Raw genomic sequence first — 18,448 nt, forward strand, 5'->3', positions numbered from 1 at the left:
TGCCACGTGTGCATTTTCCGTCTCTAATATAACGGTAAGGACAAAAATGAGATGCATTTTTCAGGACAGGGACTAAAAGTGGTGGGAAAAAAAGTTAGGGACTAAAGTGAAATCGCATGGAAAATGTAGGGACGAAAATATGGTTTTCACCAAAAAAAAAAAAAAACACATAAATAAACATTTTTTGTGGTAAAAGAAATAATTATAAGGTTTTGTGCTTATATATATATATATATAGTATTTTTAAAGGGTCATTTTAACGAGTGTTCATAGGGTATTGGCTAACAATTAATTTTAAAAAAATTTTGACATCACTTTTATGGAAAAAAAAAAAAAAACTGTTAAAATATCAATTTTTTTTCTTTACCCATAAAAATATTCTTTAAATAGATTAATAACTAATACTCTAAGGCATTAGCTAATTGGACCCTTTCTCCCTAAAGGGAAGGAAAAAAAAAAAAAAAAAAAAAAAGACTTGATCCAGCAATTAACTTTTTCTCTCTCCCCAGTAGGAGCTTTTTCTCTCTCAGCATGGTCTGAGTACTTTTCCTTCCCTTCTCTAAGGGCTTCTTTCTCGGCCAACTCAGAGTATCTAGTCTAGAAAATTTTCTTTAAAAAATCCATCAGCTATTTCTGGGTAGTGGGTCGGTGTTTGTGGTTTTGTCTTTCTCATTTTTCTTTAAAAACTCCATTAGCTATAACTGGGTAGTAGGTTAGCGTTTGTTGATTTTTCATTCCCATGGAAAAAGAAGTGGTGGAAAATCTGCAGAAACTACAGTTGACAAAAGAGGAGGAAGAAGATATTTCTATATCCCAGTGTCATAAGCTAGAGTTGATTGAAGAATGCACTCTTAATCTGTTTGGACGCTTGCTGTCAGACAGGCATCAGAACATAAGAGCGCTCAAAAGTACTTTAAGAGCAGCTTGGAAGATGGGATCTGGTGTCCTAATAGTAGAGGTTGGAAATAATATTCTCTAGTTCAAATTTAATTCCATGTATCAGCTGAATTGGGTGAAAAGAAATAGTCCTTGGAATTTTGAAAATAACCTCCTTCTATTAACACGGTGGAGACAAGGACTATGTTCCACAAATATGAACTTCACCCACTCTCCTTTCTGGGTCCAAATCTAGGATTTGCTTTTTGAGCATATGAATGAAGAAGTAGGAAAGGAACTTGGGAGAAAGTTGGGTAATGTCATTGATGTTGATAAGAGGTCCATGCAAGCTGATCAGGCAAAGTTTTTGAGAATCAGAGTTAACTTACCCATAGACAAGCCCTTTCGCAAAGGAGGATATATTTCTGCAGAGAATGAAGAGCGAAGTTGGGTTTCGTTTCGGTATGAGAGACTTCCAGTTTTCTACTTCATGTGTGGAAAGCTCAGGCACGATGAAAGGCACTGTGATTCAAGTCCGGCGAAAAGGATGGGGGATAGGCAATATAGAGAGTGGATGAGAGCTGGAGGATCAGCCAAAACTGGAGGTGAAAGGGGCGGTTTCACAGAGTTCAGAAAACTGGAGTCCAAGGGCAATGATGGTATGACTATCAATCTGTGATACATGGCAGAAAATCCGGAAACATCAAGTTAATCAGTAGGAGAAAAATGAGATGGGCAATACAGTTGTAAAAATTTGGGGCGGCAGATGTTGTTGGAAAAAGAGATGGGAACTAGCACATCAAATCTAAGAAACTAGAACAGCCCACAAGGATGGGACAAAGCTGTTGGGAGGAGTGATCTGAAGCATGATTTGGAAAAGGGTAATCAGAGTAAGGAAACCTAACCTGATCTGGTTAGGAAGCACTTTATGCAAGATGAGGATGACGTGGCTTTAAGGATGAAGGGAAGTGGGTCGTGTTGTGTTTCAATCAACCCAATAAAGCCCATGGAGAAAATAAATGCAAAAGAAGACATTAGCAAACAAAAAGTAGGCCCAGATAATGAAGGAAAGGGGCTGAGTAAGGGTAATTGGAAGAGGCTAGCAAGGGAGAAGGGGAAAGCCCAAGACGTGGAGATGAATGCACAAGCCCATGAGGTGGGGAAAAAACGAGGCAGTAATTTAGAGGCTTTATTAGAAGCTGAAGGCATAGTTAAAAAACGTCTCTGTGAAGGAAAAGACAGTGGAGGATACCATAGTGATTCTGAAACGGTGGTGTCTGCCTTACAGCACCGCCAAAAGCAATGAATCTTATTGCTTGGAACTGCCGAGGGCTTGGGAACCCTCGACCAATTTGAGTTTTGCGCGAATATGCGCAAAGATGGGATCCCAAAATAGTATTTTTATCTGAAACAAAGTTAAAGATGAGAATTATGGAAAAGGAAAATGAGAAGGCAGGATTCATAAATGATTTAATTATACCCAGTATAGGGAGAAGTGGCGGAATAGCACTACTTTGGAAAAAAGGATATTCTGGTGGAGGTTCAAGGCTATTCAAATCATTACATTGATGCTATAGTTATTGATCCATTCTCTGGCTTCAAATGGTGCATCACTGGATTTTACGGGCACCTTGAAACTCATAGAAGAAAGGAGTCTTGGGATATGATTAGGCAGCTAAACAGAAGGTACTCTCTTCCATGGTTGTGTTTTGGAGATTTTAATGAAATTTTAACTATAGGGGAAAAGATGGGGGGTGCTTAACGACATTAGAAGCAAATGGAGGATTTTGGATGTAATTAACAAGTGCGGATTCAAAGATTTAGGATATAATGGACCTGAATTCACGTGGTGTAATATGCGAGAAGGTGATGAGAGAATTTATCTTAGACTAGATAGTGCAATACCCACATCGAAGTGGACTGATCAGTATGGTAATATGAGAGTTCACCATCTAGTGGACTCTATTTCTGACCATTGTGCTTTATTGGTTACGGATTTGGTCCCCTAGAGAATGCAGAAAAGGAGAAGGTTCCATTTTGAAACGATGTGGACAAAAAGTGAAAATCACAGGAGCATCATTAGTGAAGTTTGGGAAAGTGGGGTAGAGTTAAATACTCCAATTGGTATTTCCGACGGGCTGAAGCAGTGTGCTGATAAGTTAATAAGGTGGAACAAGACCACCTTTGGGCAAGTTCCTAGGCAAATTCAAAATAAGAGAAAAGCTCTCTGTGAGATGGTGAGAAGGGACATGGATGGAAGCTTGGGAAGAGAGATAAACAAGCTAAGAAAGGAGATTAATGACCTCCTAGAGAGCGAAGAGATATTGTGCCAACAACGAGCTAAAGTTCAATGGCTGACATCGGGGGATCGTAATACCAAAATTTTTAACCCAAAAGCCTCGGAAAGAAGAAGGAAGAACACCATTAATAAAATTCAGGATGAGAATGGGGTTTGGTATGAATCAGAGGATAATATAGCGGAGGTAGCTGTAAATTATTTTGAACGGCTTTTTACTACATCACAGCCTAACAACATAATGGAGATCACTAATACTATCCAATCCAGAGTCACTTCGGAAATGAACCTCGAGTTGACCAGCAAATTTACTAGAGATGAAGTGGAATTGGCTCTGAAGCAGATGCACCCACCAAAAGACCCGAGTCCTGATGGTATGTCAGCTATCTTTTTTCAAAAATATCGGGATGTTGTTGGTATTGATATCTCTAACATGATCCTGAATGTCTTAAATTCTAATATGTCTCTAGCTGAAATTAACAAAACCAATATAACTCTGATCCCAAAAACAAAATGCCCATCCAGAATGTTTGAGTTCAGGCCGATAAGCCTATGCAATGTCATTTATAAACTAGTGTCAAAAGTCCTTGCTAATAGATTAAAGAAAATACTACCCCATATTATTTCTGAGAACTAAAGCGCATTTCTGTCTGGAAGGCTTATTTCTGACAATGTGTTTGTTGCTTTTGAACTAATGCATTACTTAGAGCACAAAAGAGAAGGAAAATAGAGCTTTTTGGCAGTTAAACTGGACATGAGCAAGACTTATAATAGGGTGGAATGGGTGTTTATTGAGAAAGTAATGGAGCGAATGGGATTTCATGAAAAATGGATAAACATGATCATGCAATGTATATCTACTGTGTCCTATTCTATCCTTATAAATGGTGTTGCTTATGGGTGTATTAAGCCTACTCGTGGTATTTGTCAAGGAGATCCCTTGTCTCCTTATCTGTTTTTGCTATGTGCAGAGGGCTTTTCATCCATGATTTGTCAAGCCGCCAGGAGGCAAATACTAAGTGGTGTTTCGATATATAAAGGTTGTCCAATGGTGACCCAATTGTTTTTTGCGGATGACAGCCTCCTATTTTGTAAGGCTAGTTCCCAAGAATGTCAGAAGTTGGTTGAAATTCTTAAACTCTATGAAGATGCTTCAGGCCAAAAAATTAATGTTGATAAATATTTTGTTTTTTTTCAGCCATAATACCCCTTAGCAGCTGAGAATGGAAGTGTTGAACATTCTTGCGCCTATGCAAGGGTCTCGGCACAATAAATATCTTGGGCTGCCCACACTTATAGGAAAATCAAAAAATGAAGTCTTTGCGGAAATTAAGGAAAGGTTGGGGAAAAAATTAGCCACGTGGAAGGAGAAATTGCTTTCTATGGGGGGAAGAAAAATTCTTATTAAAGCAGTTGCCCAAGCAATTCCCACTTATACCATGAGCTGCTTCCTACTCCCTAAGGGCTTGTGTGATGATTTAAAAGGAATGATGAGAAGATTTTGGTGGGGTCAGAGACAACATGAATCAAAGATTGCTTGGGTGAGTTGGAAAAATATGTGTAAATCAAAATTTAGAGGGGGGATGGGATTTTGGAATTTACAGGCTTTCAACATAGCTACGTTGGTAAAACAGGGGTGGAGGCTAGTGTTGAACCCTAACTCTCTTGTGGCTCAAATTTACAAGGCAAAATACTACCAGCATGGGGATGTTTTGAAGGCCAAGTTAGGCTCCAATCCTTCATATGCTTGGAGGAGTATTTTGAATGGGCTAGAAGTTGTAAAAAGAGGAACCCGTTGGAGAGTAGGGAATGGAAATTTAATTCATATTTGGGAAGATAAGTGGCTGCCAACACCCTCAACATATAAGGTTATTTCCCTCCCAAAACAATTTGGTGATTTTCCAATGGTGTGTGCTCTTATTGATAAAGATACTAGAAGTTGGAAAGTTGAGCTTATCAGATCTCTGTTCCTCCCCTTTGAGGCAAACACAATATTAAACATACCCCTAAGTCACACCCTACCTGAAGATAAGATTATCTAGGTGGGCAACAGAAAAGGAGACTTCACAGTGAAGAGTGCTTACTAGATAGCACTAAATGTGATTGAGACTAAAGAGGAAGGGGAATGCTTGGATGGGGACAGCAGGGCCTCTCTCTGGACAAAGATTTGGCACTTGAACATACCAGAGAAGATAAAGATCTTTGCTTGGTGAGCCTGTGTTAATGGGCTTCGAACAAAGGTTAACTTGCAGACGAGAGGAATTAATGGTGGTGTGCTCTGTCCAAGTTGTGATGGAGTTCCAGAAACCATTTCCCATTTTTCGCTATGCTTTTGCGGTAAGATGGCTTTTGTCAGGTAATGTATAAATGGACTCTTCCAGTCTTCACTGATAAACACAGCGTAACTTTCCTTCTTCTCTGCCACAAGTTGGCAGTCCCCACATTGGGTTTGGACTTGGTCTGCATCTTTACCCATGTTTAGCCAATAAGAGCCTGCCCTTTGAAGCCTGAGGTAAAGGCTAACCTCCCCGCAGGATCTGCAAGTCTTGTCATGTACTTCTTTCAACTTTCTCTGGGCCTCCTTTTACCCCACACATCTGGACAAGACTCCACCCGGCATCCTGCGGTATAGTTCTCCCCTCACCAGGGAAAAGTCTTTAAGTATTTTTAGCTCCATGGCTTCTTCTTCCCCCATCAAAGCTTCCTTTATGGGTATCCGCCAATCCCCTTCACAGTGTTCCTCCTGAAACCTTTCTTTCAACATCTCAATTATAGATTCTTTTCTCTTGCTAATCTCTACTCTGGTGCTACCTCCTTTGAACATTATTTACGAACCTAGTGCGACCAACGCATTGGCAAATCGATTCTCATTCCTTAGAGCATGTTCTATTTCAAAAGTTAAAAACTTTTCTTTCATCTTCTGGGCCATTGCTCTGTACGAGGCTAGGCTGGGCTCTTTTAGGGAAAAACTCCCTTTGGTCTGGCAAACCACTAAGTTCGAATCACCCAGTACCCTCAAATGCTTGATTCCCATTTCAAGAGTTGTGGCTAGCCCGGTTAGGTAGGCTTCGTATTCTGCCGTGTTGTTTGAATAGGGGAATTCCAACTTGAATTATAGTGCTACTGCCTTATCTTCTTCATAGTACAAAACTACTCCCACTCCTTTAAACTGGGCGGTGGAAGACCCATCAAATTTCATTACCCATTGTTCTCTGAGCTCCTCTGCCATGGCTACTTCCCCTAGAACTTCATCGCCCAGCAGGATTTCTTCCTCTCTTGGAAACTATGTCAAAATCTGCTATAGCCTAGCTTTTCGTTGCCCTAGGCGCCCCCATTCTCAAGTCATACTTTGACAATTGTAACAACCACTGAGATATCTTGTCAGAGAGGATTGGTTGCTGTAACAAAACTTTAATGGCATGAGACTTAGTCATCAGCCATACTTCGTAAGCCAAGAAATAATGGCGTAATCTCTGTGAGGCATACACAATAGCTAAACATGCCCTTTCTGCCCTTGGGTAATGAATTTTTGCATCTTTTAAGGCGCGACTGATGAAGTACACTGGTTGCTCGATGCCGCCTCCATCTTCTTGGGCGATTAATGCACCAATGGCATATGAATTGGTGGCCATGTAAAGTAGCAATGGTTTCTTATAGATTGGGGCCTGCACTGTGGGGAGGTTCATCATGATCTGCTGCAGCCTCTTGAAGGCCGTCTGCTGCGCTTCTTCCCATTCAAAACTTTTCCCTTTCCTGAGCAACTTGGTGAAAGCCGAAATAATTGATGCCAACCTAGGGATGAATCTCTGGATATATGAGACTTTTCCTAAGAAGCTCTTTAGTTCCCTCACTGTGGCTAGAGGTCTCATAGTTGCAATGGCCGTGACTTTGACTGGGTCTACATCTATTCCCATGCTGTGAACCAGGAAACCCAAGAATTTCCCGGAGGATACTCCAAATGCACATTTGAGAGGGTTCATTCTCAATTTAAAGGTTCTACATCTTTCGAACACCCTTTTTAACGCATGGAAGTGCTCTTCTCTCCTCTTTGACTTAACCACTATGTCGTCCACATAGCCTTCTAACTCCTGATGTATCATATTGTGAAATGTGGCCATCATTGCTCATTGATAAGTTGCACCCGCGTTTTTCAACCCGAAAGGTATCACAGTGTAGTAGAAATTTCCCATGGGTGTTCTGAAAGCAGCTTTCTCTGTGTCCTTTGATGCCATTCTGATCTAGTTGTACCCACTGAAACCATCCATGAATGAGAACATGGCACTTCTTGCTGCAAAATCTATCAGTAAATCCATATTTGGTAATGGGAACTCGTCTTTCAGGCACGCTTTGTTGAGATTTCTGAAATCTACACAACATCTTATCTAGCTATTCTTCTTCCTTACTGGTACTATGTTGGATAGCCAGCGGGGATGTTGAATAGGCTTGATAAATCCTGTGGCCAGCAATTTCTGCACTTCTTTGACTATTTGCCCTTCTATTTATGTGTGAAATATCCTGGTAGGCTAAGCCACTGGCTTGGCCTGCGGGTCTACATTTAACGTATGTGTAACTAACCTAGGGTTTAGCCTTGGCATTTCACTGTAGACCCATGCGAATACGTCTTTGAATTCTTTCAACAACAATACCAGTTCTGTTTTTTCCTTTTTTGTCAATCTTGCACTAATTGAGATGGGCCTCGGCCCTTACGAAGTAGACCCTATTTCTTCTTCTACCGTAACCTGTACCTCCTTTTTTGCCATAACTCCTTCGTTTTCCTCCTTATTACTTTCTTCTTCTGAACTTTCTTGAATTTCGTAACACGTCAAACTCTCGTGCTGCCCTTCTTGGGTGGGACCCGTCTGTGTTTCAATCGCGAGCCCCACACGCCTTCATAATTTGTATACAATCCTGCCATCAGGTCCTCGGATCCTGACACATTGGGGTGTGTCATCCGATCTTGCGGTGAGCGCTTCTTTCCTTTTCCTCTTTCTTGCCAATAATTTCCTTAGATCGGGTTCTGGGTCATCCTGGACGTCTTCCCACCTAGGCACGAAGGTACCTCCTGGCTTTGATATTGAACTTTCCCCAGATGGAGCCAATTGGTCGTAAAACATAGTTTCTACTAAGTAGGCTTTTGCCTGCTCGAATGGTGAGGAGTTCACGGCTATGCGTATCATCCTGCCATTTAATCTTCCTTTCACACATTGGTGATAGGTGGATGGAATCAGTCGGTGTTTATGTAACCATGGCCTCCCCAAAAGCACGTGATAGGATACTTCTTTCTTCACCACATGAAACTGAGCTAAAGAAGCTATGGGGCCTACTTTCAACCACAGCTGAATGTGGCCTGCAGTGTACTTGCCCCTTCCGCCGAACCCTGTCACTTCTATTGGGCACCCCTAAATCTTCCTCTCTAAAATTCTTGCTGCTTGCAAAGTGCTCAATGGAATGAGATTCACAAAAGCATCTATATCTACCAAGGCTCTTTTTATGGGGATTTGGTTTATGGACGCTGCCAAGTATAAGGGTCTCCTGTGATGTGGATGTCTCACCTCCATATCTTCATCACTAAAAGTGATTTTAGTTGACTTCTGTAAGAGAGCCCTATCATCTAGAATTTCTGCCGATAGACATTCTACTCCTGCACCAAAGGCAATACTCACCAAAGCCTCCGTGGGCACCCTTCTTTCCTTTGCTGTGAGTCTCAGCTAGTCGAACAAATTTTTGAACTTGGAGCTTTATTGTAAAGTGGTAATGGCCGCTGCAGGCAAGGCCAAGTTTTTTTCTTCATCTTCTCTTGGGTCTGCGTAAATTACCACCGCTACTACACCCTTCCCTTTGTGGTTTGAGTGGATTTCTTTAGACTTCCTGCTGGGACAGTTTTAGAGTCCCTTCCTTTATCTTGCGGTGCACTAGTCCGTGGAGCACCCAACTTTCTGCAGTAGAATGTTGCACATAATTGTGTAAACGACAAAAGCGTGGGTCCCTCCGTTACTCCTCTATGGGCTCTATAGCAACTTGATTAAGTTTAAAAATTCCATCTGCTATCCACTTGTCTAGCAGTACGTCTAGCTCCTTTGAAGTGCATGGTATTGGCAGGGAAGTATCGTACTCTCTCCCGTCGGTCTTTCTTCTACGTTCACTGGTGGACACTACCATAGCTTGCGGGTCACTTCTTTTGTCCGTGCTCGGCTTTACAGACTGGGCAATTTTTCTCGCATTTTGCAACGACTGTGCGAACGGGAGATCTCTAAGTTCTCTAAGATTGCCTTGTACTCCCTGATCATATTCATCATACACATCTCTACCAGTGTCCTTTCTTTGCAATGGTCATAGTAGTCGAGTGCTATGTCCCTAAATCTCTTGATGTACTCCATCAAATCTTCACTATTCTTTTGTTCGGTCGCTTGCAGAGTTGCAAGTGTCACCGTTTCTTATCCGTGGAAGTATTTGGTACAAAATACATCCACTATATCATCCCATGTCGGGATTGATCCTCGCTTTAAGCCGATGTACCAGGTGTTAGTCCAGTCACATAGTGATTTAGAAAATTCTCGAAGGCATAAGTCCTCGTCTGTGGCATAACGGCCAAGCGTATCAATGAACTTGCTTACGTGCTCAATAACACTTCCCTTCCTGCCATCATACTATGCGAAAACTCATGGCTTATACCTCTCGGGGTATGCTTTACTGAGCACCCTTAGTGGGTAGGGAGGCCTACGTGCGTAGAATCTCTCCTTTGGTCCTCTGGCTCTCTCTTACTTCAGGAGAGCCGTTACCTCAGTCATAGTAATAAGACGTTGATCCGCATTCTGTGGGACACCTTCTACTGGTGTCTTTTCCTTGTTTGCCGCATGTTCAGGATCATACTGGCTTCCATTTTCCTTCATTCAATTTTTTAGCTGACGGATTTCTTCCATCATTTGTTGTTGCGAGTGCTGCAGAGCCTATAACACCTCCACAAAGGTGTTGGTGTTGTCTGCAGGGATTCTTGGTGCAGGCTGGGGTCTAGCCCCCATTCCGTTGGCACCTTCCACCTAGTTAAGCTGCTGTTGGTGAGGCGTCGTTGGCCTAGACTTTGTTTGCGAGGATGCGTCACTCATATTTCGCATTGTCCTAGACTTTAGAGGCATTTGTTTGCGAGGGCTCTTATCCTTAATTTGTTTCTTAACTCCCCAGCGGAGTCGCCAATTTAATGTAGGGGCCTTTTTGTGTTGTGCGTTGGGCTAGGCTGCCTCTTGCGGTAATGGGCCTGAATGTTTCTGAGTAAGGGAGTTGAGACCGGTCCAACTGTAACTTAACTTAGGCCGGTTTATGCACAAACTAGGTCTCGTCTGCCAGAAGTGTGCTTACGGTAGACAGAGCTGTTTCAAATGAGTTACGGCAGACAGATATAATAATAACAATAAAACAAAGTAGTCTAACTATTTAAAGGAAAATGACCAAGTAATCCTTACTTATAAAAACATAATTCCAGTTATAACAGTGTCTTTTACGAAGAAAGTAAAGGAGAAAGAAGATAATATGAATTAATCAAGAATGAGCATAAAATCCAGTTTAAGTTTGGTCCGCAGAAGCAAAACCAAAGAGGGTAGAACGCCTCCTCTTAATGCAAATAATCTCCCAGGAAAGATCTTACCGTGAGGATTAATGGCTTTGAGAGAACCGGACATGAATGGTTAATGCCTAAAAAGAATCCTTCTTATGCTTTGGAAGAGAGCAGGATTTAAAGGGAGAGAGAGGAAAATCGACCTACTGGTGCATGCCCATTGTATTATCTTTCTTTGTTTTTTGTTTTCTCTCTTATCTTTTTTTTTTTCCCTTTCCCCTGTTTTTCTTTTGTTTCCTTTTTACTTTATGATACCCTCTATTTTTTGATCCTCCTTTCAGGGCACGGCAAGGGTCTTTTTATAGGGCTTGCCATGACCAAATTTTACCACTTTGCCCCTTAACCACCTTTGTCTGGTTTGGGCATACTTACCGACCACCAAAGAGTTCATCTATGTACCACTTACCCTCGCCAGACAAAGGCAGGTTTGTTAGTCTGCCATGGCACCCTTTCCTACCACGGTGTAAATGCTTTCTCTCTCTTTCCCTCATGGCATGCACCTAACGGTACCCCCCTCAACCTTGCCTCTTTTGGGTGGTCTATCATCTCAACAGGATGTACCTCCCAAAAGGCCTTGGGCAGAAGCCGCAAAATAGGTTTTTTCTCCTCTCTCCACCACCAAACCATACCCCCTTTACCTTTTACCTCTGACCCATGATCCCACCACATCTCATATTAGCTGGGTACAGGCTGGTAGTGCCTGGGCCTTGCGTGTGCTTCCCTTTCATGTATGTCTAAAATCTACCTGCTGGTCATGCGTTTGCTGCAGTCTGGAGCTTTGTTTGCACAGTCTGTCGCACCTCTTCGTCCTTTTATGTGGGCTGTTTTAAAATTCACTGTTCCCTTTAGGGGCTGGGCTTCATTTGATACTAAGTTTTACATTTCTCTTAGCCCATTTCTTGATTGCCATCATATCCTGCCATATTATTCTGTCATTCCTGCTGTAATGACTTGGTCCTGCTAGTCCTCTTTTAGACTTGTCGTTTACTCTCTTCCCCAAATGGCTTTGCATGGCCATGAGCTTTCTTACTTAGGGGCTCCTGTGTCCCCTTGGGCATTCCCGGCCCATTAACTTGTTTTGAACTTCCTCGACTCTTTTCTTAACTTTGTGTTCTCATGGGCTTTTACTTACTTCATTGGATTTCCTCGGCCCAATTACTTCGTACTCATCCTTGGGGTTTGTGGGCCTGCCAACAAATCCCTACTCTCTTTGCTTACATTACTTTGAGTCTGCCGCAACCCATTCTTACTTTTTCATATCATACACTGCCCATGAGTTTGTTATTCTCTCTTTCCGGGCCTTTCGAGCCCACTTGCTTCCTCAAGGCCCATTTATTTATTTTATGAACTTGTGACCCATTATTCCTGCCGCTTAGGCTTAATAGTTTTATTCTATGCTTGCCACTTCTATTTGCTGCCTGTGTTGCTGAGTTGGGCCTCCTTCCTTCTATTTGTGTTTTACAAAAATGGCCCTCAATAATATCAAATATCATTATTGAGTCTAATGTGTTGGCAGTAATTCAAAGCTTAGAAAAAGCTGAAATTGGTGGCTGCCTTGGTCATTTAGTTCAAGGTATTCTTCTCAGCCTTAAGGACTTTATCAGTTGGAGCTTAAACCATGTGAAAAGGAATTACAACAGAGTTGCCCACGAGTTAGCGCAGGAGGCCAGAAGAAGAAAAGTATCTAAGGTCTGGAAAGGGACTTTTGCTTCCTTGATTTCTCATCTGATCCAAAATGATTGTATGTAATTGCTTTCTCTGCTGGTTGTACTCTCTGTTGTTGTTCAATTTCATGCTATATGAAAGTAAATGTTTTCATATCAAAAAATTAAAAAAATAAAAAAATAAAAAAAGGAAAGGTAAGGTTTAATGAATCCCCCAAACTTTAGCAAGTGAAGATGGATGCATCGATGTGTGTGCTATTATCCATTTATAACTTCAAGATGGTTACGTGGACATTTTTGCTTGTAATTTGTTGTGTCGTACACATACCACTCCTTTCATACGTTGCTGAAGCATAGAAACATTCCCCCCCCCCCACCCCCCCCCCCCCCCCCCCCAAAATCCTATGATATAGAATAAAAAAGTTTTTACAACAGGTTTATCTTTCTCAGAAAAAATAAAAATAAAAGTATTTAATTAATTACTAAATTACTACATTTTACCTAATTGAAACCTAATTTAACAATAAATTTTAGTGGACTTTTTAATATTTAAATATTAATTGAATGTTATTTATTTAACTTTATATATTATTATTATTATTATTATTATTATTATTATTATTATATCATGTACTATATAATAAAATAACTTAAATTTCATAATTATGCCAAGTGGCTACTCTCACTGATTAGTAAATTAATTATATATTTTTTGTTATGATATATTTCCCCAATTAAGGAATAATATTTAACAACTCTTTAATTTAATTAAAACTATTCCTCAAAAAATTTTTAAGTAAAACTTTATCATTTAAATTCTATTCAAACTAAAAATCTATTATAAAAACTGTCTAAACTTAAATCCCACACAATAACCTATGTTTTCTTTCTATATAAAAAAAAAAAAAAAAAAAAAAATCTAAGGGATAGGATTTAACAATAATTTAAAACAAATTTAAATTATATTCAAACTAAAAGTCTATTACAAAAAATTTCTATTTTCTAAACTTAAATCCCACATAGTTTTTTTCCCCTCATGTTGCATGATTCAACAATAATTTAAAACAAATTTAAATTCTATTCAAACTAAAAGTCTATTAAAAAAAATTCTAAACTTAAAAATCTCTCACAACTCACGTTTTTGTTTTTGTTTTTTTCCCTCAAGTTGAATCTTATTAAATTAATATCTTATTAGGATATTAAGTTATAAGACTCTTGACTAAGGGATAAGATTTAACAATAATTTAATTTAGATAAAGATTTTTCATCTAAGTTTTAGTAATTTAAATTATACTTCAACTAAAAGTCTCTTATCAAAAATTTCGGAACTTATATATATTCCGCCATGATTTTTTGATACAATCCCCCTTAACCACTAAGTCTTCCCTATAATTAAATCTCACACAATACACCCGACATTTTTTTTTTTTTTTTTTCGAAATGCAATTTACGCTTATTTTTTAATATGATAAATTCATCTTACTTATTGTTCTTTGCTTTCGAATTTGCGTGTAGGATATTATGCCAAGGAAGTTTACTACAAAGAAGAAAAATAATGGACACCCATTTAAGTTCTTAGTTCTCTTATGTAAGTTTTTATTTATTTTTTTATATTCTCAATTTTTGACTTTGTGTTTGTTTTGATTTTCGGTTTTGGTTATTGTATTTAATATGTGAGTGTGTTGATTTTTTCAATTAAACTATCATCAGGAGAAAATTGGTATTGAGGAACTATTTTGTTTATTATTGTTTGTACTGGCTAGAACATTGATTAAACATAACCCAAATAGGAATAATCAAATCCATTCCATATCTCATATTAAGAAATTAACACAAAGCACAAAGAGAATTTTTAAATATAAAAATAGATAAACACTTATAAAGTCTAAACTCTAAACAATCAGAACTTAAACTAATTTTTTAATTAAAATTAATTAATTATTTTATATTTTATATTACTATTTATTTAATAATTGAGTTTTAATTATTTTAAAATTTTTGAGCATACATATGAATCTTCATCAAGCTGTGCATCACATGAAAATAATACTAATATATATATATATATATAGACATAGATACATGGTTTAAAATTTGTTCTTCTTGCTTCTTGAAATATAAAACTGCCAATTAAGTTTTTGGAAATTTTCAATATATCTTTTACAATTGATAAAGGGTAATCTAATTAATCTTTTTGTAATATAATTGATTTTGTTCGACAAACTTGTAACAACATTTTTTTTTTCCTTTAAAACAGCTTAGGATTTCAATTGGGTTATTATATAATTTATATTAGCTTAATATTTTATGGATCTTCTTTAAGTGAGAAAGAGAATGTAAAGTAAACCCATCTATGTTTAAAAAAATAAAAACAAATGATCATTCTACAAATTTTCTTTAGTCCCTTTGTTTATATAACACCTTTTAAAATTTTAGGGATAGGGGATTTAGACCTAAGCATAGAGTCTTAAGTCTTAAATAATAGTTCTATTAAAAAAAGTTGGGATCATTTTATACGTAAGGCATGATGTAAATAGCCAAATTTGTGAGCTAATTAAGAAGGGTGTCTATCCACGTGCCATCCACGTGATCACGTGAAGGGGATTGTTCCTCCACTGCAGTTTCTCAACTTGGAAATTGCAAATGGCCAATGGGAAATCAATCCAGACCCAGATGCCTCTAGAAGTTAGCACATGATTTAGATTGATCGGACGGCTAGGGTTGGCCTTGGCCATTGAAGTCAAGAATATGGAGTGCAGTGACTCAGTGAGAGACATTTCTCTCCCCTCCATAATTGGGATTTGGGACCCATCAAAAAACATCTTTCAAGCCTTTTTGTTTGTTAAATCACATCAATTAAGCTTTTATTTTAATGTTAATCTCACAAAAGATCGAAAAGGATTTCTTTGGGACTTACTTTAATCAAAAGTTAATGCTTCAAATCAAAGCTTTTGTGTCTCTCTAGAGTCCACCACCCAACAGCTATTGGAGGCTTTTTCTGCCCACATGCCATGATTATATTTAAGGAAAGACACATTTAATTTGTTTACTCAAAATTAAAAGTTTAATCCTTTATGTTAGAGAATATTATTTTTTATGAATTTTGCATTGACGAATTTACCCCCAAGGACCGTTGGACCAAAATTTTAATTTTCTATAATATATTATCCATCAAACAGTTGGATAGCCTTAACAATTTGCAAGCCTTGGTATCCAGTCCTAACCATTCAAGCTAATAATTTATTTTTCATTTTTTCCAAATCAACTTTATTAACATTTCATTGTATTGTAAAATTATTTCTTCATATTATATATATATATATATATATGGTCGTTTAATATCTTATTCAAGATTTGCAAATGAACATAAAGTGTAAGCGTGTAGTCCAAACTTTATAGGAGAAAAAAAAAAAAACTCATAACCAAATTATTTTATTGGGCCCAAACAAGTAGCTATATAATTTCGTGTTAAAAAAGCTTAACAACATTTAGACTCAAATTAATAAAACAAAAAATTTTAACAAAAAAAATTCAATTTAAATTCACATGTCTATATATTATATAATATGTACAATTTATATTATATGAATATATGTATCATAGGACTTATGAACATCATCACATGATCAATACGGATTTATGATATAATATTTTTTTCAATTGACACTATAGTGACTCTATCTCAATCACCCCCACAATAACATAGCCATTAGCTACACAAGGAAAAACAAGCGCGCACACACCATGAAATTAAGGAAAAGCCAACTCTACACCACCAGTCTACCACACACGGCCTTTCACCCACAGACCCAAATCAAACACAATAACTACCAGGAAAAAAAAAACAGAAAAACAAAAAAGAAAAAAGAAAAAACAAAACAAAGTAACTATTATTATTATTATTATTTGCATACCTTGACTAGTGATCTCATTTTTAAACACAATCTTAGCACACTTTTAAATCATACAACAATTTTAACTTATTACAAACGACTCTAAAGGAGCCAAATTCCAATTATAAGTCTTCTTGAACAAAAACAATTTTTCTTTAAAATTTTGAGAGTTCAATTTTAGCTGATGCTATTTAGAATGCCCCCATATAGAGATAAATTCATTGCAGATGCTATGGGTTTTTAAAGCATTAATTATTAATTACCTTACATATTCATTCTTAATTTTATTTTTAGATAAGATAGAATTTCAATTTTAAGAAATTTCACAGTTGAGCTAACTAAAATTCACATTAATCACTTGACTTTAAGCAGTTACAAGAGGTGCTCATGATAAGTACATAAAACCAAATCCAAACCTAGACAATTACTTGAATGTAACCATTTTCCAATTAAGGGAATATGTTTCTACTATTCATAGAATGTGTGGCAAGTAAACTTAATTTCGTACTTGTAATGATTTCTCTCTCCCTTCTTTGAATGTTAATATTAAATGCATATCCCTCTTTCTCTCTCTTTATAATGTATCATTTAAGAAGATAATTAAAAAAGCTTTTGCTAATGGCTTTAGATTCACTGTGTTCTTTACTATTATTAACAAAAAAACACACACACACACTACGGGTTCTTCATACTTCCTAGTATATAATATCTCATGAGATGATGCCTGAACCACCCATTTCATTCGATGGGCCCCAAAAACTTGTGGGCCTTACCAGCTTAGGCTTACATTTTGTGAGAAATATGGTTTGACTCGGTCACAAAGTAGGTCACGAGCTTTTGATTATTGCATTTAACTAATTGAGTTTACCTAAAAAAAATTTTAATGATTCCTTTTAACCCAAACTTTAGGGGGTCAACATAGAAAAATTGAAAATTTTTGTGGCACTAAAATGTTATAACCACGACGAGGGACAAGTTATATTTAAAAGATTGTTTACAAAATTCAAAATTTATTAATTTGGTGGGAACACTAATGATTTTATTTTAATCCGCACTTTAGGTGTTAATTGTAACAATTGAAAGGAAGAAGAGGGACAAAAGCCAAAGGCAAAGAAAGGAGAAGACTAACTAGATATTAGTATAGTACCATAGCTATCATACCTAAAGCCGAAGCAAGGATAGTCATTGAAGAAAATTGTAGTTTGTGCACATGTCCCGTATGGAAGAATGAATGATTTGTTCCTTACAGATAATGACTTCACCACTTGGCTCTTGATGCCAACACAGCTCCAACTATTAGACAAAGAAGGGTAGACAGATTACTCAAAACAAGGAACATGCCAAAACAAGGGCATGCACTTTGCTGGAAATGAAATTCTCGTTTTTATAAGCTTTGGACTTTATAACCCCTTTTAAATTTTTGATAGATTATCCATTTATGAATTTTTATAAACTAAATTGAGATAAAAACAAACCACAGGAGGTAAATTTTAATTTTCCTTTAATTTTTTTAATGCATATTCTATTACAATTTTTCAAAACACTTGTCTTATTCTCGCTGCCACTCCATTAAGAATAATAAAATGCATACACTTTATTTCCTTCTCTCTTATCTACTATCGGTGTCACCAAATCAAGAATGGCAACATGTCTCTCCTTCATCCAGATTTGATCCAAGTCTACTTTGCATTGGATGTCCCTATCTTGAAGAGGGAGCAAAGAAGAAATGAGACACCTATGATGATTGATTTTTATTATTAGATCAAGATATCAATGACTTTTATTATGTGCGTGATTCCAATCTTGATTTATTGTACAATGATAAAAAATTGTCAATTAAATTTATTTTATTTTCTAACCCAATTATTGTAATATTGATTAGTTATTGAGAATGGCAATTGATATTTTAAAAATTACAAGCGCACTTCCAAAAAAAAAAGTTATACTAACTTTTTATTTGATTATGGATAAAATTTAGTTACAAATTTAGCTATAGCCATTAGCTTAACACGATTATATATTTTAAAAATCTAATAGTTAGATTGCATGTTTTTTTATATTCTTAAGTTCTTAACATGCATTTTAAATTTTGCATCAATAAGATGTTATT

This window comes from Quercus suber, unplaced genomic scaffold (assembly GCF_002906115.3).
Source record: "Quercus suber isolate HL8 unplaced genomic scaffold, Cork oak 2.0 scaffold_2, whole genome shotgun sequence".
NCBI lineage: Eukaryota > Viridiplantae > Streptophyta > Magnoliopsida > Fagales > Fagaceae > Quercus > Quercus suber.